At 34.7% G+C, this 27970-nt stretch overlaps 1 pseudogene; it reads left to right on the top strand.

The window, feature by feature from the left end:
* On the top strand, positions 1-26714 carry LOC149569421 (inorganic pyrophosphatase TTM1-like; annotated as a pseudogene).
* The last annotated feature ends 1256 nt before the right edge of the window (positions 26715-27970 follow it).

Raw genomic sequence — 27970 nt, 5'->3', positions numbered from 1 at the left:
ATGGATGAGGCATACCCACATTTTCAAGATGCAAGACAGATAAATATTGCGGGAATGCCACTTTGTGATGCGTGGCATAGTGGGACCAAGCATGGAAGTAACGATGTCATGGGCACTGAAGTTTTGAATGGCGCGGTCAGGTTTGTCAGAGCACGTGCATTAAAAGGTGATTTCTCATTGGTCAGGATCATTGTAGTGGGCCACCAAATATTGAAATATTGAATCATCATCGATTTAAGCCAGCATCAAGGGCTAGCATTTTCCCGCATTATTTAATCTCAATATGTTTTTAATAATGTGGGTAAAAATGTTGTGGACACGTATCACAATTGACCAAGTCATGCCATTTTGAAATGCCACATGTTTTGTGATAAAGGAATAGTGCAATGGTTATTGAGCAAATTTTCATCAATCGTTGATCTTCTTTAGATCAATGAAGGGCGCTGGCCCACTTTATCAACATGCAGGGAGATTAAGGAAAGCAGGAGTGTGTTGTAAAGACACATGTTCCCAGTGATATCAAGTCCTTCCTTATGAGCTTACACAGATCTTTCTTGGCCGTTGATCTTAGTCAAATTAATGACAGGCGCATTTTCACTTTTGGAAGATGCTCGCAAGATAAGAAATGTGAGAATGTGCAAGCCTGACATGTGGGGCAGACTCAGGTCATTGATTCAATTTAGAACTAATTATAGAGTGTAACAGGTAAGATTTTCCCAATTTCAACTTGTGCAAGTAGAAATTCATGAGTCACCTCTGAACAAAAATAATTACTTATGAGATTGAGATAAATTTGGCATGAGTGTCAAGTAGTTGGCTCAAGGATAAAGTGCAGAGTTATAGAGATAAAAAGAAAAAGCCTTAGGTAAGTTTGTGTACCATAGTCTCTGCATTTTTTAGTTTTAGTGATTTATTCAAAAGATGTTTCTAAAGATTTCACTAAGTCTAAGGGTATGGATAGCAGAAGGATTGCTTGTTAAGAGTAATTGGTTCTAGGGCATTGATGTTTTGAAAAATGATTTATTTATTTTCAAAGGATGGTTTGCAAAAGGAAAATGGTTGGCTTCATATGCCTGTGTATGGTTTTTTGATAGAGGAAAGCTAGTAATCAGGTGTCGTAGTCAAGTCACCAAGGTGGTAAGAAGAACAAGGAATAGACTTGGTAAGATAACAACCTTTTCAGTAGTAACATCATCTTTTGAACAAATTTTCAAAGCATCTTAGTTTGATGCCAGGGTAGCAGAAATATTTGAGACCCTGTGCATAGTTTTGGAAGAGGGTGAGGAAGATTTTATACCCTTGGGTATAGTCTTTTTCATTTTGTGTGTGCATACCCCCTTCTTGTGTCAGTGGATGGCAAATTTTGGCAGGAAGTTGGTTAGGGAAGTAGACATGGCTGGAGATCAAAGGATCCCTATTTTGTTATTTTTAATAGCCACATTATTTTTCGGCTTCTGTACTAAATGCTAAGTAATGATTCTATTATTTCTGAAGCTTGGCATGATCAGTAAAGAGTGGGAAGTAAAGATGATTCTCATTTAGTAGTCATCTTGACAAAACCCACAGGTCTAGGTTGGTGCGTATTTTTCAGAGTTGATTTTGTCATTGATGGGGTGGTCTTAGTAGTTGTGCAAACAACAAATCAATGGTAGAGCCGAATCAGCAAAAAGTTGTAACAGAAATGAGCCTATAGGAAAATATTTGATCTACGTGATGTTTTGTTAATCATTCTTCTTCTTTTTCTATTTTAAACTTGTGATATTTTTTGTAAGGGACACTTGTCAGTTCTCGGTGATTGAAGCTTGTTGCATCTCACAGTATTTAAGTGAGATTCTAGGGCTAGAGAAAGTGTTTTTGGTTGGTTTTCAATTTCTAGTTCTTGGAGCTCTGCTCAGGCTGTGAAGGCCACACACCTAGCATATCTTGTATGAACAGCATATGGATTTCATAGATAGTTCTGATATAGTAGTGTGATCTTGTATCTTGTTTTATGCATTCCTAATGTACTTATTTCAAGGAGATAAACTCAATGTCTAGAAGGTTTTGAATTTCAATATAATTCTATCTCCTTTCTTGTTGAATTTTTAATTTTATATGTTCAAGAACAAAGAGCTTGAACCTATTTGCAATTGCTCGGTTGTATGTTTGAAGTTTGCTTGCCTTTGACTCAAGGAGTCATATAATTGCTTGTGGTTTCAAACAAGGTTGCAGATTCATTAAGAAGGATGTGTGAAAATATGCAATTATATTGGATATTGTTGTCTAATTCATAAAGTGAATAGTCTGAACATGAATGTCTCAACATATACCATATGTTGGTTAATGTGGATGCATAATTCTGAAGTATAAGATTGTCCCAATGGATAAGGCATTGGTCATTTATAGGATCACTAAGTTTTTGCTGCATATTGGACATGTTGTCTTTTCTCAATATAAATCAATCCTTTTTCCCTTCATGTTTAAGTGGACATAAAAGTTTAAACCCTCACTCATTTTATGAATAATATATGTTTGCACCTAGCTATTGTAGAATCTATGTTGTTTCGTAAGCCACTAGGAGATATAAGGGGTTTTCATCTACTATCATAGATCCTAATTATGTTTATTACACTGGTTCCATATGTCAGATCTAAAGAGGTTCACTCACCTAGGTTTTGCAAAGCCTAAAGTAGAAGAAGGGTCATGCCTTATAGTTGGCCCTATGTCTGAAATGATATGTTGATAATGGGAGTTAGCTGCCCCTAGATGTGTCATGTTCTCATGGGGATAATTAAAAACCTTGCAACATTTTCAAACACCAACAGTGGTCAAGCCATTTTTTGGAGATCTTAGTCTTGAATCTCTTTCATAAATTGAATAGGAGGACCATTTCTTTATGAATGCAATTTCTTAACAGTACATTAAAACTATTTCCAACAGTTTGGATCATTTAAAGAGAATCTTGTATAAATTTTTAATCCCAATTTTGTTTATTCCTTAAGGGAGACCAGAATGTGGTAGTCTTGGCTTTTATCTTGAGTCCTTGAGCTATTGTAATGTCCTAAAGAAAGGTCAAGTATGTGTTAGGGAATACTGGTGGATTGCCTAAGGTGCCAAGAATTAAGATAGATCATAATGGTAAACATCATTGAGAATGTGCCATATAGAAATTAATAACTTTCTTCAAAATTTTAATAGTTTTTGTGGACATTAGTTTTAGTGCAATAAAGAAATTGAGCCTGTTTAATGAAATAAAAAGTGAAAAGATTATTTAGTATTCTTTGAGAGTTATCTATTCTTCTTTATTAAATATGTCAATTTTTTAAGATAAGACCTGAAAACTGTAGAGGAATTTCTATACTAATCAGATGGCCAGAATCATTCTCTTAATTTGTTGCAAATTCTTTGCTAGACATTGTGATATCCCCATTTTAACATATAATTTAATAAGTATTATATATAAAGTAATTCTAATTATATTATAATCATATAATATTTTATAATCATATTATATTATATTATAATCATATAATAATATCATATTATAATGGTAATATAAATATGAATATTAATATAGCAATATTATATTAATAATGTATTATAATATAATTTGATATATATAGTTGATATGTTATTAAAATAATATATAATATAATTATTAATATAATTATTAAAAATATCTTATGATATTAGTTAAGTCAAAGCTTATTAATATTTAAATATATGATTAATATAATTAATATAATTATATAATCAATATAATAAAATTATTGAGGAGACGTGACTCTTACAATAAATAAAAAATATAGAGAATAAACTATAGAAAGGATCATCAGATAGGTGGATTGTGGAGTTCATATAGAGGATGACCTTTAATTGCTCTTAGTTTCTAATTAGATGTGTATATATTATCAAGACTTGGAAACTCTTGGGAATAAATACTAATTTGCAAGTGATTTATAAGATCTTAAATTAGAAAACTAAGAGCAACTTGAAAGGAAAATAGAATGAGACATTAGAAGTGGTGACTCTTACAATAAAAATATATAGAGAGAGAATAAACTATAGAAAGGATCATCAGATAGGAGGATTGTGAAGTTCATACAGAGGAAAAGGGGAAAAAATATGTGTAGTTGGAATTAAAACCCTAATGTCCTAATTGGGGACATTACAAGTGGTATCAGAGCATCGTTCTTGCCAGCCTGTGGAAAATAATTAATGTAAAAATACCAACGTGATCAAAGAGCATTGGAGAGGAAAAGAAAGAAATAGTCCAGCAATATGAACAACTAGATAAGTGATGAATTAAAAGCCTTCATAGAACAAATGAATTGAACTACTGAAGCACTTATGGAACAAACTGAAAGAAATGCCCGAGCCATAATCGAGCAAAGTGAAACAAATCAACTCCTCTTGGAAGCTCTTCATCATATAAACAAAAATGGGAGAGATACAAATTCTCACCAATCTGAAGATGATAATAATTAGTGGCATATACTAGAAAAAAAGCATTGACCCACAAGACCCTCCTTCCTACATGGAGAAGAACAAGAAGATGAGGATGTGGTAAATGAAGTAAATAATATAAATGAAATTATAAATGAATACTCAAGAATTGATCCTAAACTTAGAAGGGAGATACCATTTAAAGATTATTGTGATGCTCAGATGAAGTCACTATCAAGTAAGAAGAGACAAACACACCAAGAGAAAGGACTAAGAGAGGAGATAAGTAAAGTAAGCCTTCCAAAATTTGAGAGGTACACATTAATAGTTGTATAAATATTCAGACCTGACTACACATCAATATACATGGCTCACCATTGTTGAAAACACAGAACAAACTTTGGTGATGATGCAAGAACATTATTGACGAGACCGTAGAGCATGGATCAAAGGTCATTTTAGGAATCACAATCATACCAAACAAGCTAGTGTTAGGGAAGCGTCAAAGGATGTGGATCACAACACATGTGTTGAATCAAGTATAGGGTGATACAAATACTTAGAAAGGGTTCCACATCAACTTTGATAAAAGACATCAACATTTTTTGAAGGGACCAAAGGAAGTATGTAGTTTAGCATAAAACACCACTTTTACAAATCATGAGAATCTAAGAGGGTACCATTAAAAGGATATTATTAATAAGTGGATATTATTATAAGTGGATATTGGAGAAAAGGCATAAACCCGTAATAAGGAATAATATAAGCTAATATATAGATGTGTATATATTATCAAGACTTGGAAACTCTTGGGAATAAATACTAATTTGCAAATGATTTATAAGATCTTGAGTGCGAATGGTGAGGCCCACTAATTGGGTAATAGGGCACCCTATTATGGTTTCTCCTCCTATAATTGAATGATAAGATTAGCTATCTAATAGTTCAAAGATTATTCTTGAAAATACTTCTTATTGAAAAATAGTTGATAGAATCACCTTAAAATCATGATTTTCCAAGTCAAGATAAGGCCTAAAGTGGAATGGACTAGGTTACATCAGTAGGGGTACCAGATAAAGCCTATGGTTACCAAGTAAGTCCTTGGTGATGGGATATCTCAAGATACATCATACAAGGGCACCTTCTTGGAAATAATGATCGGAGAGAGGTAACGATAATGAGGGAAAATAGTGAGGCCCACTGGTTGGGTAACAAGGCACCTTATTATGGTTCGTCCTCCCATATTTAGAAAATAATGAGTTAATAAATAGATTGAGAGTATAAACACCTTGTTAGGAGATTGATTTATATATAATGTGTACTAATGATTTTTCGGCTGCAGGTTCACAATTAAGGAAATGCATAATGTGTGTCTTATGTGTTTGCATCATGTTTTCTCCATGTCTTCATCTATCTACATCATGTCTACTTCATGTTTTCATCTGTCTACATTGTGTATGCTTTGTGCTTTCATGTATATTTCATAAATTTCTTTTGTCTTTTGAATGCAAATATGTTTTGTGTTTATGACAAAGTTTGTGTATGAAAGATTTTGCTTGAGGGCAAGCAAATTCGAGAGGAGAGGATTGTGATATCCCCATTTTAACATATAATTTAATAAGTATTATATATAAAGTAATACTATATTATATTATAATCATATTATATTTATCAATATAATATTATATTATAATCATATAATAATATCATATTATAGTGGTAATATAAATATGAATATTAATATAGCAATATTATATTAATAATGTATTATAATATAATATGATATATATAGTTGATATGTTATTAAAATTATATAATATAATTATTAAATATCTTATGATATTAGTTAAGTCAAAGCTTATTAATATATAAATATATAATTAATATAATTAATATAATTATATAATAAATATAATAAAATTATTGAGGAGACATGACTCTTACAATAAAAAAATATATATAGAGAATAACTATAGAAAGGATCATCAAATAGGAGGATTGTGAAGTTCATATAGAGGAAAAAGGGAAAATATAAGCATAGTTGGAATTAAAACCCTAATGTCCTAATTGGGGATATTATAGACATCTCTTTCAGTCATGTGCTTTGTAGTTTGAAAAGAGCTAACAACAATGCATCCATAATGATGGGTGATATTATTTGAATTCAATTGTCCAGTTATTTCATTACAACATGTTTTTGCTTTGCTCTACTGTTATCTAGCTGAAGCTAATAGTCTATTCTCATTCCCCAAATAGACATGAAAGACACTAAAATTTTTATTCAGAATTTTTTAATTTTTTCTCTATTTTTTGTTGCTGGGAATTAAGATTCAGATCTCAATATGAATGTTCTGATCAATTCTTGGATGATTTTGGATATAGAACATGCATAGATATAGTACATTCTTATCTTTTTGAACATCCAAATTTAATGAGAAAAACTTGACTGGCTATATTGTTATATTTGTCCTCCTATGTAATTTTTGATTCCATTGACCTTTCTCTAAATACTGCCAATTCTTCATGCACGAGTCTATTTTATTGGTTGGTAAAGATGGATGTTTGCGTCTTTTACTAAGAAAAACAAATGTAGTTTCAATCATATTGTTAAGATTTATCCTTGTATTTTTATTGGTAGATCCAACACTAACCAATTATGGCACTCTTCTTTAGAACATAAGGGATTTAAAAGATGGGAAACTTGTAAAAATTCCTATATATGATTTTAAGCTCAGCTATCACACTAGCTATAGGTTTGACTTTTAGTTTGCATGAAACATATTAATTGTAATTGTCACATGTTGTAATATAACAGTTTTGAATTTTGAATGCTTTGCAAGAAATATTAAATGTTTTCTAGGAATTGCATGAATTGAAGTTTAGAGTTCACAAACATCTAATGTGAATTATTTTCCAGGGATGTTGAAGTTCCATCATCTAAGATTATTATCATTGAGGGTATCCATGCTCTAAATTAACAATTACAACCATTACTAGATTGTTTTGTGTCTATCACTGGAGGTGTTCACTTTGATCTTGTCAAGTGAGTTCTTAGGGATATTGGCCATTGTGGTTAGGAACCTACAAAGATCATTTCTCAAATATCAGAAACGGTAGGTTGAATTTTCCTTATAAAGTTTGGGAAGGGAGTTCCTTTTGGGAACCAACATACCTATAAAGAAAGTTGAATAATCTCCTCTTTATTGGTTCATTTATTTGTTTAAGGTCCATTACACAAGATGAATTAGAGGGACAACATTTTTACATATTTAGTTTTTTTATGCATGTGTCGTATGGCTGCTACTTGCCTGTCTTTTGAGTATTTGAGCTTACACATTGTATCTAATCATAAGTCTGTTGGAAAATGAAGATGGGGTAACTGAGAGGGGAGGGGTGAATAAGTTACCACAAAAAAAAATTCAACAGTCCCAAAGATGCCTTAAACTTAGTTGCTACTGCTACTCGGTAAACACATAAATTACTGCTTAAAACTTGATAGATGTTTAGTTAATTTATTAAGCATTTACTGAAATAAGCGACCATGCAAAAGAAAGTAATCATGAACACAATAGACACCAGATTTACGTGGAAACCCAATATGGGAAAAACCACCAGCAACTAGTCACCAATTTTCACTCTTCTGAAGTGAGCCCTATTAGGAGCCAACCCTGTTAAAGGTTACAAAACACACTGTTAGGTGTGACCCTGTTAGAGGATTTAATCACCCTGTTAGGAGTGGCCTTGTAAGAGGTCTTTAGAACAATTCAACTGAATTGCCACCCTGTTAAAGGATTTATGGAATGGCTGTTAAACCAACTCTGTTAGGAGATTTTGGAATCACTGTTACAATGGTTAGAAAGCAACAATGAATGATCTGAAAATACATGCAACTTATCTTGCTGAATACAGATCTCAGTTTAGCTCCACAAGATCCTTACTGATTAAATATATCTTTGCAGCTCCAAGATTTCCCTCTGCTCAACTCTGCTTAGGCACACACAAGTCTCTTCCTTGCACTTCCTTGCACTATCTGTATACACTCTCTATTCCACACTTTTCCGCATCTTGAGTACCTCTTTATATACTATACATAATACCAGGTCGGCCCAGCCAACTTGACAAAACATATTCCAAAGTCGGCTTGAACTAACAATCAAAACAAAATTTTTCACTAGCTGACGCTGCTCGGTCAATACAGAACAAAAAAACTGCTTCTTGTGTTAACCGACAGAACTTGGTAAAAACTACAATTACCGAGGAATTTGGTAAACCTGCCACTTCCTTTGGAAACTGACTAGACTCGGTAAAAGCTATCTTCGACTACCGAGTGAGCTCGGTGAAAACTAAGCTTTCCTTAGCTTACCGTGCGAACTTGGTTAACACTAACCGTCCGCTACAAAATCCTTTGATACTCGAGTGATCTCGGTAAGAACTAAACTTTCCTTAGCTTACCATGCGAACTCGGTTAACACTAACTCACCGTGTGACATACAGGAACGCTCGATATACAATGCAAAAGGCTTTACTGACCGACTGAGCTCGGTAGACTCTGTAAACTATTTTCCTGACCGACAAAACTCGGTAGACTCTGTCTGATAACTGATATGGCATTTGTGTAACATCAAAGACAATACACAATTACTTAATTGTATCCAACAATCTCCCTCTTTGGCATTGATGGCAACACAACATGTCATAGCAGAAATGAAATTTGAAAGCAAGTCTACAGCAACACAACACAATTAACAATTCTCCCTCTAAGATAGAGAACTCTCCCTCTTACAGTAATCTCCCTCTGTGAAGGAATTACATAATCAAATTTCGAAAAGATATGACAGTAAAACTCTCCCTCTTTGACAACACATGCCAAAGACAATCTAATTTCAATGAATTTCATTGTACCTTTAGTACTGATTCATATGCAATATTTCCTTGATTTGCTGCATCAACTGATGATTGTTCAATTTTGTAAGAGCTGATGCATCACTAAAACTTATTTTTAGTGAACTTCAGATAGGGGAATGACCCCTAACTTACCTCTGAGATACAAAAATGCATCCTTAGGTAAAGGCTTTGTGAATATGTTAGCAATCTGTTCCTTTGTATGGACATATTCCAATTTGATTTCCTTGTCCTACACCAATTCTCTGACAAAGTGATACTTGATTGCAATGTGCTTAGTCTTAGAATGCATTACTGGATTCTTAGATATGTTGATTGCACTTGTATTATCACAAAACATGACAACTGGTTCCTTGATTTCCATCTTCATGCCTTGTAGCAATTGCTTGAACCAAACAATATTAGAACAGTTTACTGCTGCAGCAACATACTCTGCCTCTGCTGTTGATTGAGATGTACAATTTTGCTTTTTGCTTGTCCAAGAAACCAACCTCTTTCCAAGAAAGAATGCACCTCCACTTGTGCTTTTTCTGTCGTCAAGGTTTCCTACCCAATAAGCATCAGTAAACACTTTTAAGTCTAGGTTTCCTCCAAATTTATACCATAATCCATAATCTTCAGTTCCTTTCAGATATCTCATTATCCTCTTGATTGCCATCATGTGATTTTCTCTTGGTTTGGCTAAAAATCTTGCCACAATTCCAACTGCAAGAGCAATATCTGGCCTAGTATGAACTACATATTGCAACTTTCCAATCATAGATCTATACAATGTCTGATCTATTTCCTTTGAATCATCTTCTTTGGTAAGTTTTAGTCCAGTACACATGGGAGTTCCAACTGGTTTACAGTCTTCCATACCAAACTTTTTCAATATCTCTTTGATGTATTTTGCTTGAGTGATGTAGATGCCATTCTTGTTCTGCTGAATTTGAAGTCCAACAAAGAATTTGATTTCACTGAACATTGACATTTCAAATTCCTTGCTCATTTGTTCTGAAAATTCTTTGCAAAGATCATCATTCCCTGTGAAAATAATATCATCTACAAATATTTCTGCCAGGACAATCTTATTTTTTGGTCCTTCCTTGATATACAAACTACTGTTATCATTATTTCTTTGAAATCCAATTTGAATAAGATAGCTATGCAATCTTTCATACCATGCTCTAGGGGCTTGTTTCAGACCATACAGTGCCTTGTGCAATTTGCAAACCATGTTCTTTTTATCTGGATCTATAAAACCTTCAGGTTGTTCAATGTAGACCTCTTCATCCAGTATACCATTTAGAAATGCTGACTTGACATCCATCTGATAAACTTTAAATCCTTTGTAAGAAGCATATGCTAATAAGGTTCTAACACCTTCCAATCTAGCAACGGGAGCAAAAGTTTCTCCATAATCTATGCCTTCCTCTTGAGAATATCCTTTGCACACTAATCTAGCTTTGTTTCTTGATACTTTACCATTTTCATCCAACTTATTTCTGAAAACCCACTTTGTACCGATTACATTTTTGTCTTTAGGCCTGGGTACAAGAGTCCATGTCTTATTTTTCTCTATCTGCTCTATTTCTTCATTCATTGCTTCAATCCAATTATCATTTTCTAATGCATCTTTGATAGTTCTAGGTTCAAAATCAGCAAGTAAACAAGTACCTTTCAACTTACTTCTTGTGATGGTTCCTTTAGATTTATTTCCAATGATCTGATCTGCTGAATGATGTCTCCTGACATACTTGGCTAGAACATGTTCTTTTCCTTTTGGATGAATCTTGTCGTTATCTTCTTGCATTTCACCTTCATGCTCGGTTTGGTCTGGCTCGGTATCAACTGGCTCGGTATGCACATGCTCGGTTACCTCTGGCTCGGTAATCTCTAACTCGGTATTCTCTGACTCGGTAGATGTTGGCTTGGTAGATGTTGGCTTGGTAGATGTTTCCTGCAACTCGGTTAGTGATGAATTGGTAGAAGAAGGTTTTTGATTCTCAGATGCAGTTGATATTATATCTGGTTCACTGAAGATGAATCTTTTGTAATCTTCTGGTTCTCTTCTGCTTTCTTCTTCAGTCTTTTCTGCAAACTCATCAACTTTCACATGTATATTTTCTATGACTTTGTGAGTAGATAAGTTCAAGCATCTATATGCTTTACTCTTGCACGAGTATCCAAGAAATATACCTTCATCACCTTTTACATCAAATTTACCTTTTCTAGATTCTTTCAAGATATAACATTTGCTTCCAAATACTTTTAGATAACTTACATTGGGTTTATAGCCATACCATAATTCATAGGGAGTTTTGAATGAGTCTTTTTTCAACTATACTCGGTTTAAGGTATGAACTACTGTACTGATAGCCTCCTTCCAGTATTTGATAGCAACATTCTTTTCTATCATCAAGGTTCTTGCACAATCCATGATGGATCTGTTCCTTCTTTCAGCTATGCCATTTTGTTCAGGAGTACCTGGTGCTGAAACCTGTCTTTTGATTCCTCTTTCAATACAAAAGTTATTAAATTCATGTGAAATAAATTCACCACCTCTGTCTGACCTTAGGCATTTCAATCTTTTCCCTGTTTCTTTTTCTACTCTTGCCAAATACCATTTGAACTTTTCAAATGCTTCTGATTTTTTCCTTAGGTACATGACGGTCATCATTCTTGAATAATCATCAACAAAAAGAATAAAATATTTTTCACCAGTATAGCTTTTAGTTCCAATAGGTCCACATAAGTCAATATGCACAATTTCTAATAAATCTTCAGACTGATAATTTTTTCTTTTGAAACTAGACTTACCCATCTTTCCAATTTGACAATTCTTGCATAAACCGACCTCTGGTTTCTTTAAATCAGGAATGCCTCTCACTTTCTTGAATTTGCTTATCTTTACCAAATTGTCAAAATTCACATGACATAACCTTTTATTCCATAACCAACTCTCTTCTACTTGAGCAATAAAACATGAATGTTCATCAAGTTCAAGATAGAACAAGTTACCTTTAGTTTGAGTACCAGATCCAATCAGCTTTCCTTTACCGTTAAGCAGTCTTGCTTTGCCTTGGATGAATTCTACTTTGAGTCCATTGTTGAGTAACTGTGCCACACTCAACAAATTGTGCTTTAGGCCTTCTACCCAATAAGCATTATCACATACAAGTTCCTGGGTTAGAGTGATTCTTCCTTTTCCTTTGATGCAACAAGGTTCATTGTTTCCAAATCTTACACTGCCACCATCATACTCTTCAAATTGATCAAACTTTGTTTTATCTCCATTCATATGATGTGAGCAGCCACTATCAATGATCCATGTATCATTCTTACTTATGTGAGAGATGAGTGCCATTTCTTCATTGTCAGATTCATCTTTTACAGCAATGTAAACAATCTCATCCTCTTCTTCATCATTAGAATCATTAGAATCTTTAGCCATAAAATATGATTTCTTACTTTTATCCTTAAATGATTTGAGATCTTTCTTACTGTTCCATTTATTATCTTTCTTTTCATCTTTATCTTTCTTGTTTGGACACCTTGCAGCAATATGACCGACTTCTTCACATGAAAAGCAGACTAGGGGTACTTTACCTTTGTATTTATCTCTTCCTCTTGAATATTTCCTTGCAATTAGAGCTTCAATTACTTCAAGGTCACTGTCAGAACTCTGATCTGATTGATCTTCACTCTCTGACTAAGATTCCTTCTTCTTCTTGCCTTTGTCCTTGAGTGAAAGCTTGGCTTCAAATGCAGACTCAATGTTCTTTGCAGCTGGAACATAATTATCAAAATTATCTAGTTCAAATGCTGTCAATCTTCCAACTATGGCCTCTAGGTTTATCTTGTGATTGGCCTCACACCTTCTTTCTTGAATGGCTGATACCCTGATGGCATAAACTGGAAGTAGAGTTCTAAGAACTTTACTTATGACTGTCTCTTCACTGATACTTCCTCCAGAAGCTTTGATAGCACTGACACATGCTTTAATTCTTTCAACATATTTGGCAATGTTTTCATCTTCTTTCATTTTCATCTGATCGAACTGTCCTCTCAGACTTTCAGCTTTGGCTCTTCTGACATTGTCATCTCCACCATAGATCTCTTTCAGTCTTTCCCACATTTCATAGGCAGTAGTGCAGTCCTTGACATCATCAAACTCTTCATAACTCAAGGCAGATGCAATATCAATCATCATAATGTTATCAGTCTTCTTTATAGAAATGTCATTGACTGATAATGTACCTGATGGTTCTACATATTTCTCATCAAGATATTTCAGACCAGTGTCACCAATGGAAGCTAGATGAAGTCTCATTAATCCCTGCCATGCTAAGAAGTTGTTTCGGTTAAGCCTTGGGATTTCTCTCTTGTAAGACATCTTGATCTTTGGCTTAGATCTTTGAAATCTCCTCCTGCAAGCACCAAAAGCTCTGATACCAATTGTTGGAAAATGAAGATGGGGTAACTGAGAGGGGAGGGGTGAATCAGTTACCACAAAAACAAATTCAATAGTCCCAAAGATGCCTTAAACTTAGTTGCTGCTGCTACTCGGTAAACACATAAATTACTGCTTAAAACTTGATAGATGTTTAGTTAATTTATTAAGCATTTACTGAAATAAGTGACCATGCAAAAGAAAGTAATCATGAACACAATAGACACCAGATTTACGTGGAAACCCAATATGAGAAAAACCACCAGCAACTAGTCACCAATTTTCACTCTTCTAAAGTGAACCCTGTTAGAAGCCAACCCTGTTAAAGGTTACAAAACACACTGTTAGGTGTGACCCTATTAGAGGATTTAATCACCCTGTTAGGAGTGGCCTTGTAAGAGGTCTTTAGAAAAATTCAACTAAATTGCCACCTTGTTAAAGGATTTATGGAATGGTTGTTAAACCAACTCTGTTAGGAGATTTTGGAATCACTGTTACAATGGTTAGAAAGCAACAATGAATGATCTGAAAATACATGCAACTTATCTTGCTGAATACAGATCTTAGTTTAGCTCCACAAGATCCTTACTGATTAAATATATCTTTGCAGCTCTAAGATTTCCCTCTGCTCAACTCTGCTTAGGCACACACAAGTCTCTTCCTTGCACTTCCTTGCACTATCCGTATACACTCTCTATTCCACACTTTTCCGCATCTTGAGCACCTCTTTATATACTATACATAATACCAGGTCGGCCCAACCAACTTGACAAAACATATTCCAAAGTCGGCTTGAACTAACAATCAAAACAAAATTCTTCACTGGCCGACGCTGCTCGGTCAATACAGAACAAAAAAACTGCTTCCTGTGTTAACCGACAGAACTCGATAAAAACTACAATTATCGAGGAATTCGGTAAACCTGCCACTTCCTTTGGAAACTAACTAGACTCGGTAAAAGCTGTCTTCGACTACCGAGTGAGCTCGGTGAAAACTAAGCTTTCTTTAGCTTACCGTGTGAACTCGGTTAACACTAACCGTCCGCTACAAAATCCTTTGATACCTGAGTGATCTCGGTAAGAACTAAACTTTCCTTAGCTTACCGTGTGAACTCGGTTAACACTAACTCACCGTGTGACATACAGGAACGCTCGGTATACACTGCAAAAGGCTTTACTGACCGACTGAGCTCGGTAGACTCTGTAAACTATTTTCCTGACCGACAGAACTCGGTAGACTCTGTCTGATAATTGATATGGCATTTGTGTAACATCAAAGACAATACATAATTACTTAATTGTATCCAACATAAGTCTACATCTTTTACTGTAGGACATGCAAGTGCACATAGCTGGCTTATTTGTACTTAAAGGAGACATCTATTCTATTGTTATATCTTTTAAGAATCACAACATCACTATCTCCAATTTTCCATAGTCAATGACTATAGCATATTGATAACTTTAATAGGTCTTGTCATGCTCAAAATCTCCTTTGTGTAGTATTGTGGGTAGGTGCACATACCAAATGTAGGACAAACATGCTCAATTCTAATTGGCATTAAATAACTACCAATAATAATTCTTGGCATATCTTTGACTTAGCCCTATTAAAATATTTGAAAAAATAACTGTCATAAATTCTACTTTTTTAATTAATGAAACTTTTCTATCGAAATGCTTCTGCTTGGTCTTAGACCACACCTGCATTTGTTTTTGCTCCCCATAGATGGTCTGGTGTACACTTTTCCCTTGAAGCTCAATACCAAAACACATCTAAGATGATTTGTAATTTTATTTTACTTTCCTCTTTAAAAAACATACTTAATTTTAACAAATATATAATATGATAATTACAATAGAGCAGAAAATCATTTTAACAAAACCCTGCTGATTGTGAAAGTGAGACATGGATGCACAATTCTTGTTGGCCTATTCAATGTATAACGGTTTAGGCATTCCTATTGTTCTACTATAGTCTATATCTAATATCATGAATGTCATACTTTACTTGAAGATTTCTTCCATGAAACTCCTCATTTATCTAGGATTCAAGTGATCTCTTTTAAGCATGTATTGCTACTAGTTGTGTATTCAAAACTTCCTTTCTCAATTTAGATTATTGCTGAACAATACGTTAGCCTCTGGTGCAAAATCCATTGCTTCATGTGACTAGAACCAATATATGGAGTTCACTCCTAAAGCTTATATTACTTCTAAGAATTCCTTTTGTAAGCATGGGTTATTGTCTACCTTTGTCTTTTATATATTGTTATTATTGATTGATCATTGGAATAAAGAAACAAGAGATCAATCTTCAAAATTTAATTTGCATTGCTGGTGGGATCTTACGTATTTTAAATGGTGATGATGCCCAAGAACAAAGCTGCTTGGTGTCTATTGTCAAGAACTATAGTTTGGATTGTTATCTATAGATATTTGTCTTTGTGTTCTCTAATGAGAGGCATTTACAAATGATATTTTTTAAATTTTTAATTAAATGCGAGAATGGATTTTGCAAGTTTATCCAATTTGTAAGGTGCATATTGAACCTCAATTTGAGATTGCACATATTAAAATTATCAATAAATTTAATCCATTTTTGGGGTTTCAAACCCCAACTTGCATTTTGAAGGTATTATAATATAACATCTTATGATTTGATGCAAATCATAACTTAGCTATGTGTCTTAATGGATAATTTTACTTAGACACTTTAGTTACCTGATACATATGCCTACTACTTTTTTTGCAGTCTAGTCGTGTTATTACAAAGGATCAAATTAGGGAAGTTTTGTGCATAGAAGATCTTGAAAAATCTGAAGAAACTTACGACATCTATCTTTTGCCCCCTTGGGGAAGATGTAGAGACATGCTAGTCTTACCGAAGGATGCAAAGTAGAGAGGGAAAATAAAACCTTATGTTTGAGGTAATTATGACTTTGTCCCTCACCTCAGTTTATAATAGGATCTGATATGTAAATTTTATGTTTATAGTTGCAAATATGTTCCAATTTAAGAAAGACCCATTTCTTTCTTAGTAAAAGTGAAATCCACTTTATCCAAGAAGTTGTCTTTGAGATAGTGGAAGTCTTCATTTCAAACTAAAAGTAGTTGCTATGTTATTGGTGTAGACACCTAAAAACCTTTAGAAAATAAAGTATTTTTATTTTTTGAAAATTTTTTGATGACATCATCATTTATTAATTAATTTATTTATTTTTATGCCATTAAATCCTTTTATCTTAATTAAAAATATTTAATTAAGGAATCCCTCCCAAAAATGTTTAAATCTTATTTAAACATTATTTTCTTATTTATTAATTATTTAATTAATAAATTGACCAAAAAACCCAACATAAATAAAAAAATTTATTTTTTGCCCAAAACTTGGCCAATTTCCTTAAGACCACTAACCTCTTCCAAAATCTTCTAATCCTTCTTTAATTTTGATTAAAGGCTAATCCCATCATTTCCTACCCCTAATCCCAACTCAAAATATTTAATTAAGATTAAATATTAATCCTCATGTTTATTAAAAAAGTTTTAATAAATATCTCCTCAACCCAAACCCTTGAGATAAATATAACTTTATTTATTTCCTAAAAATCTAATTTATCCTCATCCTAAGAAGTTCTAGACTCTTCTAGAAAGTCTTCATCCTCATCCTAGGAAGTTCTAGACTATTCTAGAAAGTCTTTATCCTCATCCAAACTCTAGACTCTTCTAGAAGATGTCTTTAAACCTAATCCTAATCCCCTCCTAACCTTATCACATTCTCTAAACATGGGTTAAGACTTACTAACCCAAGCCAAAGTTAATAAATATCTCCTCCTTCACCCACCTTCATTAAATGCCATCCACTTGCCTATCCCTAAGCTAATCCTAAACCATCCTAAACCATCCTCTAATCATTTGCACAATCCTAAGCAAGCTTAGAACTTTCCTAATCAAGCCCAAGTCGAAATTCCTCTCATCTCCTTCAAAATATCTCAACCATAAATCTTTGTGAAGCCCACTAGGCCATAAATGACTCTTCCAAGCCCTTTTATTGCTCTTACAAGCCATTATGAGGGTATTTATGAAGATTTTATCCCTTGAGCCTCCTTTGTTGACTCATCATTCCCTTTTCCTCCATCCTCTCACCCTGTGACATGTGTCACTCCCTGATTGACTGTAAGGAAGCACAATCCATGTGCTCTCCTCTCATGCAATCTGAGCCCTCCATGAGCTTTTTCTCATCCTTGCATCCTAGCCCTTGATCCCTCAAGCCCTTTGCCTATTTAAAGAATCCTCTCCCAAGCCATTTTAACACAATCCATGAAGTAAAGTCATAATGCCATTTTAAGAAGCCATTTTACATCAAAACCATACACTCACACAAAAATTCCAACTCCATTTGAAGCCATTTTTGAAGCATAAGCTTGAGCATACATCCTATCTATTTAGACAAAGCCACTCAATAAGAGAGCTTCTTATTGAGAGAGCCCATTAATGGCTCATATTCTCAATTGAGAGCTCATCTTAGTCTATCTTGAAGTTTATGAATTTTTTTTAGTTTGTAGAAGCTTTATTTAAATTTGGTTTCTATTAGCATACTAACATTGCTCGTATACATTTTGGCACGCCCGGTGGGACCCTGCATGGGTCGTCTTCATTAGCTTTTTTAGTCAAGTTTTGTATGTCATTTGCTAATTTTGGCTAATTTTTCTTGTTTTTGTGATTGGTAGGATTGCATAAATTGGTTTTGTAGGTCCATGTGAGCATGAAGAAGACAAAGGAACTCATAGTCTATCTCATAGTATTTGCATATTTTTCAAGCTTATAGGTGGACAAAGCACTTGGAATTCTTCTTCCTCTTGTTGTCTATATTCTTCTTATTCCATCTACTTCTTCTTCTTCTTCTTATGGGAGATCTTGGCCATTTTTTTTAAGGAAGAAAAATCATACACACTTCTTTTTAGTGCTTAAAATGAACCCCCAAATCATACTTAAATCCATTAAAAAATTAGAAATTTGCAAAAAAGAAAAAATCTTTTAACAAGTGAAACTAAACCAATCCAATCATTTGCATCCTTGCAACATCAAGGTTTTAGATGCATTCATGCAAAGTTAGGAACACTTCATTTTTGGAAATTTAAAAAGAACTTCAAGTTTCCATTTCAAAAGGTTCAAAATCAACACTAAGTGCACACTAAAATCTAAATCAAACTCAAAGCATCAATCAAGGATAAAATGAACCTCATTTGCAAATATTTTAAAGTTCTTTTAAAAATATCATGAAAACTAAGAGTTCTAAATGGTTGCCAAAAATTGTCCTAAAAGCTTTGTTATTTGTTCCAAACAAATGTCTTGTTGCAAAATCTTGAATGTTTCTTAGGTTTTTCATGCATCAAAACAATCTAGAAATATCATTTTTGGGCTTAAAATATGCAAACTAGAACACAAAATTTTGAATGAAAACCAAAGTCCAAAGAGTCATTTTCACTTTTGAGTCCAAAACAATCTTGAATGATCTAAGGTTAAAACAAAGCACTTCAAAGTTCTTAAAACAACACACAAAATCTCAATCTTGAATGCTCAAAGGAAAAAATTTGAATGTTTAATCACTTTTCTTTGAATGCATGTTGCTAAAATAACTCTTGAGTGCCATGGATTAAAATCAAGTTTTTTTTTTTTATGAATGCATGATTAAAACAAAAAATCTAATCTTGAATGCCATAGATCAAATAATCATCTTTTGGGGCATAAAAAGAATCCACATTTTTGAAATCTTCTAAGTTATAAAAACTAATAAAGATTCTTTTAGTAAGTTTGTAGTTGGACTCACCCTCTTTAATCACCCATCAATTTAACCATTGGTTGCAATTTCAACGCCATCTATGGGGATGGGTCTACCTAAGAGGGTGTTAAGTGCTCCACAAAGATCAAACTCCACTCACTTGGGTCTTTAGTGGTTTTTCTAAGTTAGAAAATTCATTGAATGCACATTAGTCTCGCTCACACTTCATTTGGGCATAAAAATTGGACAAATCTTGACATGGAGGGCCTCTGGGGCGTGTGCTTGGCAATCGAGTTTCACACATCTTTGTTTTGGGCTTAAAAAAAACTCACACTCAATCTTGAATGCCTAACAATCAATGAACATTGCATGGTTTGGACACATTTTCAATGACACTCTCATTTCTTATGTTGACGATCTCTCAACTTTCATTATGCTAACGATGCTGTCAAATTGGAATGAACATTGTATGCCATAATCACAAGTGTCTTCAATCATAGCTTACAAAATCTAAATCATCAATTGGAATAAATGCGTGTCTTTTAAAGCCCAAGATCATGTATGTGGTCTTGTTTTACACTTTTTAGGAGGCCTTCTTAGGGATTTCATCACCCCTTGGGACGACCTCAACTCTATCATTCCAGCGGAGTATAAAAATTGGGAGGTGAATGCAAAGACACCTCTCTTGGAATCAAGATTTTTTCACTTGGGCTAAGCCTCAAGGAACTTTATACCCTTGAGAAGTGAAAGAGGAGAAGTGGGTTACCGCTCCTCTCATATTTGGGCCTCATGTACCTTGCATATATCGAGGACTCCCTAGCTATAACAAATTTCATCCTTGTAGAAAGCTTCCTAGGATGTTGGTGTGTTTGACGTGCTTGCTCCAAAAAATTTTTTGCTTGTTTGTTCATAGCTTTTGAATGAATGTTTTCCAACTTTGGTCAAAATCCCAAAAAAGAAAAAATCTCCCAGCTCAAGGCATACTTAGCGTAGTCACTACCTCATTATAAAATCATCCAAGCATCCCCCAAAATCCAAGAGTTATTCCAAACTATCTATTCATGCCATCTGATATCCCAACTTCTCCTCAATCAACCATGCTTCCAATCTTCCACCCTCATTACACCAGCTATTCCTATCAATCCACCACCTCCACCTTTGACACATGAGTCTCCAAGGAATCTCCTAGAGGAAATACAAGAAAAGCCGCCTCCAAAAGTCGATAAGCCATGTCATCTAATCCAACCATGTGAAGTAGTCAGTGATGAAGCTTCCCCATCTATAATATCACCCCCATCTCTCATAGCTATCATCCCCATACCATCCATCAAATTTCTTAAAATCCTTCCACTTCTTGCAAGCATCAAATTCCCACCACCCATTGAATTGCTCCAAATCCCATCCACATCTCCTTGTCCAAGCATTATCCAAAACCCATATAATGAACCTCATGCATCCACCCCCAACCATTCCTGTCAAGATCTTGTCCAAAAGCATGTTGAAATATCCTCCGATAGAACAACAGATCCCACCATCCCACTTATTCCCCTACATGATCCACTTTTACCATCCCCTCCATATCTAAATCCTACCATCTTACTTACTCCATCTCAAGATCCCTTTCCCTTAGCCCACCCAACTCAAGATCCTATCCTCCCATCTCCTCTACTTCATGATCATACATCTCCCATAATCCATGATGATAGATCCATAAAAAAAGAACTAATTATCATATCCAAAGCTCCAACTCCTTCAGCTACTAATGGACTCATATCTTGTGTTCCAAATAATGAACATCATATTGAAAAAAGAAATGAAAATGTATTTCTAGATGTTGGTATCCCCCCTATTCCTGCATGGTCCCAAGTCCTTCCATCTCCACCCCAAAGTTCCCATCCATCTTATTCCGCATCTATTTTGGGCCCTCATCCTACTCCTTATCTCCAACCTTCCATTTTGGGTCCATACATCCCTTATCTAAATCCCACACCCTTTCCATCCATTTTGGGTCCTTACATACCTAATATGAATCCTTTATCCCCTCCATCTATTTTGGGACCTACACCTTCCCTGTTTCCATCTATTTTGGGCCCATATCCTTCCTTCCCTCCATCCATTTTGGGCAATTATATCCATCCATATCCTATGTTCCAATCTATCCTTCCATCCCCTCAAATCCACCAGCTAGATCATCAAAGGCACTCACCCTTGAATCCCTTCCAACCTTTAAATCCTATCACTCCATCAATTATCCCTCCATCTCCTCCATGCTCTTGTTCCCATCCCATGGGTAATAGAAGCATATTGGATGCCAAAATACAAAAGCATAAATCCAAAAATCCACAAGAATCCAAGTCTCAACATGTCCCTTCTAAAATACATGTTCAAAACAAGAAACATTTATTCCCAATCAAAGAAAAAGTCAAGAGGCCACAAAAGCCCAAGCTAAAAAAGTCAAAAATCATGTGGATACCCAATATGCTCATAAAAGAAATGCATCTCAAAGAAAAATCTCAATTGGCATCCATTCATGCTACTCAAAAAGCCTCATCCATCCATCCTTCATCCAAATCCCCATATAAGCATCCTTCAACCCCCCAATCCACTTTTAGTCCATATGCTTCTTATCCTAAATTTTCCATCCTCCATCTTCCAACTCTACTTTTAGTCATTATCTTTCTCTTCCTCCATTTTCTCCTCAACCTCACTCAAAACCATCTTTCCCACTACTTTATGACGTCTCAAGGTGTGTGCCAATGATGATCTTTCCATTTTCCTCATCCATTTACCTACAAGCCTTATGTCTTCGCATCCATTATCTGTCAAACTCCCACCCACCATTCCACTTGTTCAATCCAATCCTTTTTCATCCATCCAACCAACATCTATGAGCCAAAAATAGCTGAAGAAAGCCAAAATCATTCCAGCTAAGTCCAAAGTCAAAAAGTCAAAAAAAAGTAAAGAAAAATAAAGCGTCCACTGGTGAAAAATTGGCAATGCAAGCACCTTGGACAAGTACCATGTTGAAAACTTGGCAAACAAGCATCATGCATAATCCCACCATCCCCAGCTTAGCCTATCACCCTCATGCTTTTGGTCATCTCTTGACATCCAACTCCATCGTCCAATCTATCCACCTATCCTCCACCCTCCATCTTCCATCTCACACCATCCACTTATCTCCTGCAGCTTCAACCAACCATCCCAGCTATCATCCATCTCCCTAGCCCCTTCATCTTTTTCCATCCTAGCTTCAATCCTATCACACACATCATAAGACCTCCTTCCGCAAGTTATATTCTAATTGGGGGCACTATATTCCTTGGAGATCTTGTCTTGTCCATCCTCCCTTGTCATTGGTATCTAGCTCTAGGCTATCCTCATGCAAACCCAATGTCATCTCTTTATATCCATCATAATCCTAGCTATCTACCATCCTATCTAGCCATCTCATCCTACTCCTCTAGCTATCCTTCGTCACAAAATTTCTCATCATCATTGGATGCATCTTGCCAAATCCATATCTTTTGCTATCACCCCACCCTTAGCTTTCGCATCTTGCACAACATCAAACCATCCCGCTATCCTATCATCCTGAGCTTTTGCCTGCTTGTAACTATCTTGATCAGCTTTAGCTTGTAAATATCTTGGTTCGTTAGCTTGTACATCCTCTTTAGCTTAGTACCATTGTATCTATCTAGCTTTCATGTTAGTTCCTCCTTGATCAACATCTTGCACACATCGCACAACCCTTGGTTAGCTATTCCAATGCATCCTTTAACTAGATCTCCTGTCACCAAAGTGTTATCCTTCTTAGTTCAGCTTGCCAGACGCATCACTCATCCAAATCCACCAGCTTAGGTGCTCTCCAATAGATCCTTGCAGGATATAGCTTTCCTCATGTCTGATCTTGGTTTGTTAGTACCTCGTCCTACCCATCTCATTGGCAAATGGTTCTCTTTTGGATTTTCACTTTCTTTTGATTTGGAATCTTCCCTTTTGGGTCTTGAAGTATCTTTTCCAAGAAATCTTTTTTTTTCCCTCCTCAAGGTTGCCATGATCTTCCATATCATGGTATGCTACAAATGGGGCAATCAGAGGATAAGGTCTTGATCATGTCTTTTTCTTGTTTTCCTTTTTGCTTGTGGGTTACCCAGTGTCATTTCCACACTGCTTCCTCTGGGATTCATGTGTGATACTGGGGCAATCCTTACGTGTTTGTTTTGAGTCAGTTCGTCAGTCCTTTGGACAGTTGGTGAAAAGGCCTTGATGTTCTTGGTAACCTTGGCAATTAACCAACAGTCCTATAGCAAATCTAGTGCTCAACTACATGGTGGTACTTCTCTTTGAAGTATCCCCCCGCTCAAAAAGATTCAATGGTTTTCCTTCATCTCCATTATCCCCCATCCATATCCAGCATTCGTCTCTCCTACCCTAGCTTATACATCAGTATCTCTTTGAATCACTCCTCACCTTTAGCTTTAGGGATCCACAATCCTAGTCTTAGGGATCCACCAATCCAAATCAATCCACCAAGCCTCATCTTTCGAGATCCACAATCCTAGTCCTAGGGATCTTCGAAACCCATCTTCTGCCAATCTGACTCTTTGAAATCCTATTGCATCAGCTTTTTAATCCCTTCATCCATCTCCCCATCCTAGATTCCTTTTATAGCGCTCCGCTCCTTCATCCTCTGCAATCCCTGAGAACTTAAGCTTGCTTCCTCTTGTGCCTCTAATTCTCCCTTTATCATTCTCCCGTAGTGAGAGTTTGAGCTAACTAAACCTCTTCTCTTAAGCCAATTTGAGTCTTCTTGCTCATCTCAAATTCTTGTACTTTTCAAGAAGTTGTCGAGCCTCACTTTCTCTCCCCGTCGCCTTCTTGAGGGGGCACCTTGCAGTCTATTCTCTCCTCTTATGCTCTAGCCTTGGGCATCTTATTTTCTTATCTTCGATGCCATGCCACTTGCGGCATCACATCAAAGAGGGGCAAAATGTAGACACCTAAAAACCTTTAGAAAATAAAGTATTTTTATTTTTTGAAAATTTTTTGATGACATCATCATTAATTAATTAATTAATTAATTATTTAATTAATTTATTTTTATGCCATTAAATCCCTTTATCTTAATTAAAAATATTTAATTAAGGAATCCCTCCCAAAAATGTTTAAATCTTATTTAAACCTTATTTCCTTATTTATTAATTATTTAATTAATAAATTGACCAAAAAACCCAAAATAAATTAAAAAAATTATTTTTTGCCCAAAACTTGGCCAATTTCCTTAAGACCACTAACCTCTTCCAAAATCTTCTAATCCTTCTTTAATTTTGATTAAAGGCTAATCTCATCATTTCCTACCCCTAATCCCAACTCAAAATATTTAATTAAGATTAAATATTAATACTCATGTTTATTAGAAAAGTTTTAATAAATATCTCCTCAACCCAAACCCTTGAAATAAATAAAACTTTATTTATTTCCTAAAAATCTAATTTATCCTCATCCTAAGAAGTTCTAGACTCTTCTAAAAAGTCTTCATCCTCATCCTAGGAAGTTCTAGACTATTCTAGAAAGTTTTTATCCTCATCCAAACTCTAGACTCTTCTAGAAGATGTCTTTAAACCTAATCCTAATCCCCTCCTAACCTTGTCACATTATCTAAACATGGGTTAAGACTTACTAACCCAAGCCAAAGTTAATAAATATCTCCTCCTTCACCCACCCTCATTAAATGCCATCCACTTGCCTATCCCTAAGCTAATCCTAAACCATTCTAATCCATCCTCTAATCATTTGCACAATCCTAATCAAGCTTAGAACTTTCCTAATTGAGCCCAAGTCAAAATTTCTCTCATCTCCTTCAAAATATCTCAACCATAAATCTTTATGAAGCCCACTAGGCCATAAATGACTCTTCCAAGCCCTTTTATTGCTCTTACAAGCCATTATGAGGGTCTTTATGAAGATTTTATCCCTTGAGCCTCCTTTGTTGACTCATCATTCCCCTTTCTTCCATCCTCTCAGCCTATGACATGTGTCACTCCCTAATTGGCTGTAAGGAAGCACAATCCATGTGCTCTCCTCTCATGCAATCTGAGCCCTCCATGAGCTTTTTCTCATCCTTGCATCCTAGCCCTTGATCCCTCAAGCCCTTTGCCTATTTAAAGAATCCTCTCCCAAGCCATTTTAACACAATCCATGAAGTAAAGTCATAATTCCATTTTAAGAAGCCATTTTACATCAAAACCATACACTCACACCCAAATTCCAACTCCATTTGAAGCCATTTTTGAAGCATAAGCTTCAGCATACATCCTATCTATTTAGAAAAAGCCACTCAACAAGAGAGCTTCTTATTGAGAGAGCCCATTAATGGCTCATATTCTCAATTGAGAGCTCATCTTAGTCTATCTTGAAGTTTATGAATTTTGTTTAGTTTGTAGAAGCTTTATTTAAATTTGGTTTCTATTAGCATACTAACATTGCTCATATACAATTGGTACTTGGTGCACTTTACTTTTTTGAAGTGATAGAATTTCATTGTGATAGTAGGAGTAGGTTACAAATCATCCATTTATCATATCTCTAAGGATAACATCTAAAGTTGGTGTCCATCTTCTTGGAGGCCTAATGGCCTTAGGATAGACAAAAACTTCATCATTGAAGCAAACAAGTTGTATATTCACAGATGATAGGGTGATAGTGAAAGTTGATAAGCTTGAACAATTACAATAGAAGTACATAGAGGTATTCAACACATTTCAAGACTTTTTTGGCTATGAAAGACATTCATTTGGGAGGTACTGTTGTCTTTTTGATGTTTTTAAAATTGTTGATTTGAATTGTTGTGAATTCATTATCAAGTCCAAGGTAAGGACAGGTCCTTAGTTGCAGAGGTTGCTTAGAAACTAGGCCTTGATGGGTCATATATTCCTTGCTCCTATATTGAACAAATACAACTTGAGAGGTTAACAGCTGAAATAATGGTAGGGATTGAGTCACAAAGCTTCATATCATATTTTTATATATCAAACAAGTTACCAAGTTTTCATTCAAGTTATATTTTGTACTTATGTATTGTGTATTTTGATAGGCACTTCCTGATTACCTAAGTCCAAGTTATTGCAAAATGATTTTGAGGCTACTAGTCCTAGGTCATTTTTCCTAGATATCTGATGCAAAGCTAGGGTTAAATACTTAGTGATGTAAAATATATTTTGCTGAAATCTTGAAAAGTGTTTTTGGCCATATCATTTTCAGTATGTAATAATGTGAAGGCCTATATTCACATTCTTTTTATGTATATACTTTTTTTTTGTTAAATGTCTTAATTATCATAATTATTTCAGTTAGTACTTTTTTAATTTAGTTGGACATATGGTTAGTTGAAGCTAAGATACCTTGATCCTCCTTTTCTTTTTTTAAACTAGAAGCATAAAGACATAATATTAAACTTTGAGGTGTTTCCATTTGCTATATATTTTGGTTGGAAGATACTCTTTTCTTTTATCTATTTTGTTCCATTGTTATAGGATCTAGATTTGATTTCCACATGATACATTGTTATCATTTTCACCATTGTTATTGGCCCGCATGATCCAACATGATTGGTATTTTCAATCTCTTTGTTCATTGTGTCAAACATGAATTTATGGATTGGGTATCTCTTAGATTATGATACTCATCTCTCCTATGTTCTTTTTTTGATGCTAGATGTTAGAGGTTTTCATTTTTATACAAAGAAAAAAAGTATAGAATAATACTATGGTAGCAATTGACAAGCAATGTTTTAGTCATATCATGGGTTTTGCAGTTTGTTATTTGTTTGCAATATGTGAAGAATGTCTAGAAGACAGGCTTGATGGAAGACTCATATTATAACAATCTTCTAGAGAGTATGTTTACTAAGTTTCTTTGATGGGCTCTAAATGGCTGGTAGTGAAATTATTATTTTACTTTTTTTGTTCCATCTATAGTTTGAAATATCACTCAATAAAAACTTGCAATACATAACATGATTTTTCAAGTCAAAAGTTGCCAAAAATTCACCAAAACTGAGCTAGGTGAGTTAATGTGCAAATTTCTTGGCTGTAAAATTAATTCACTACTTGTAAGATTCTTGATTACTGCAAGTTGCCCAATAATTGCTATCTGATTGCTTAATAGTTCCTAGTACATTTATGGAAATTATAGTTATTCCATTATTTTTATGATAGCTGGTACTTTACCGTGAATCTAAAAATTGTTACAAATTCATAGGCATTTTTCACTATAATTGTGAGGATCAGTTAGAGTGGTATGATTGATACATAAATGCATTTTGAAATTTAGTGCTATCTTTATTTAGGGCTTATAATGAGTCTAATTTCACTTAATCATAACTTATTTTTATGATGCTTTTTAGTGTGTCCAATTTTGTACGAT

Source organism: Cupressus sempervirens, chromosome 3, assembly GCF_028749045.1.
Source record: "Cupressus sempervirens isolate cs-2001-9-10 chromosome 3, ASM2874904v1, whole genome shotgun sequence".
Lineage (NCBI taxonomy): Eukaryota > Viridiplantae > Streptophyta > Pinopsida > Cupressales > Cupressaceae > Cupressus > Cupressus sempervirens.
This window is presented reverse-complemented; position numbering and strand designations above follow the sequence as displayed.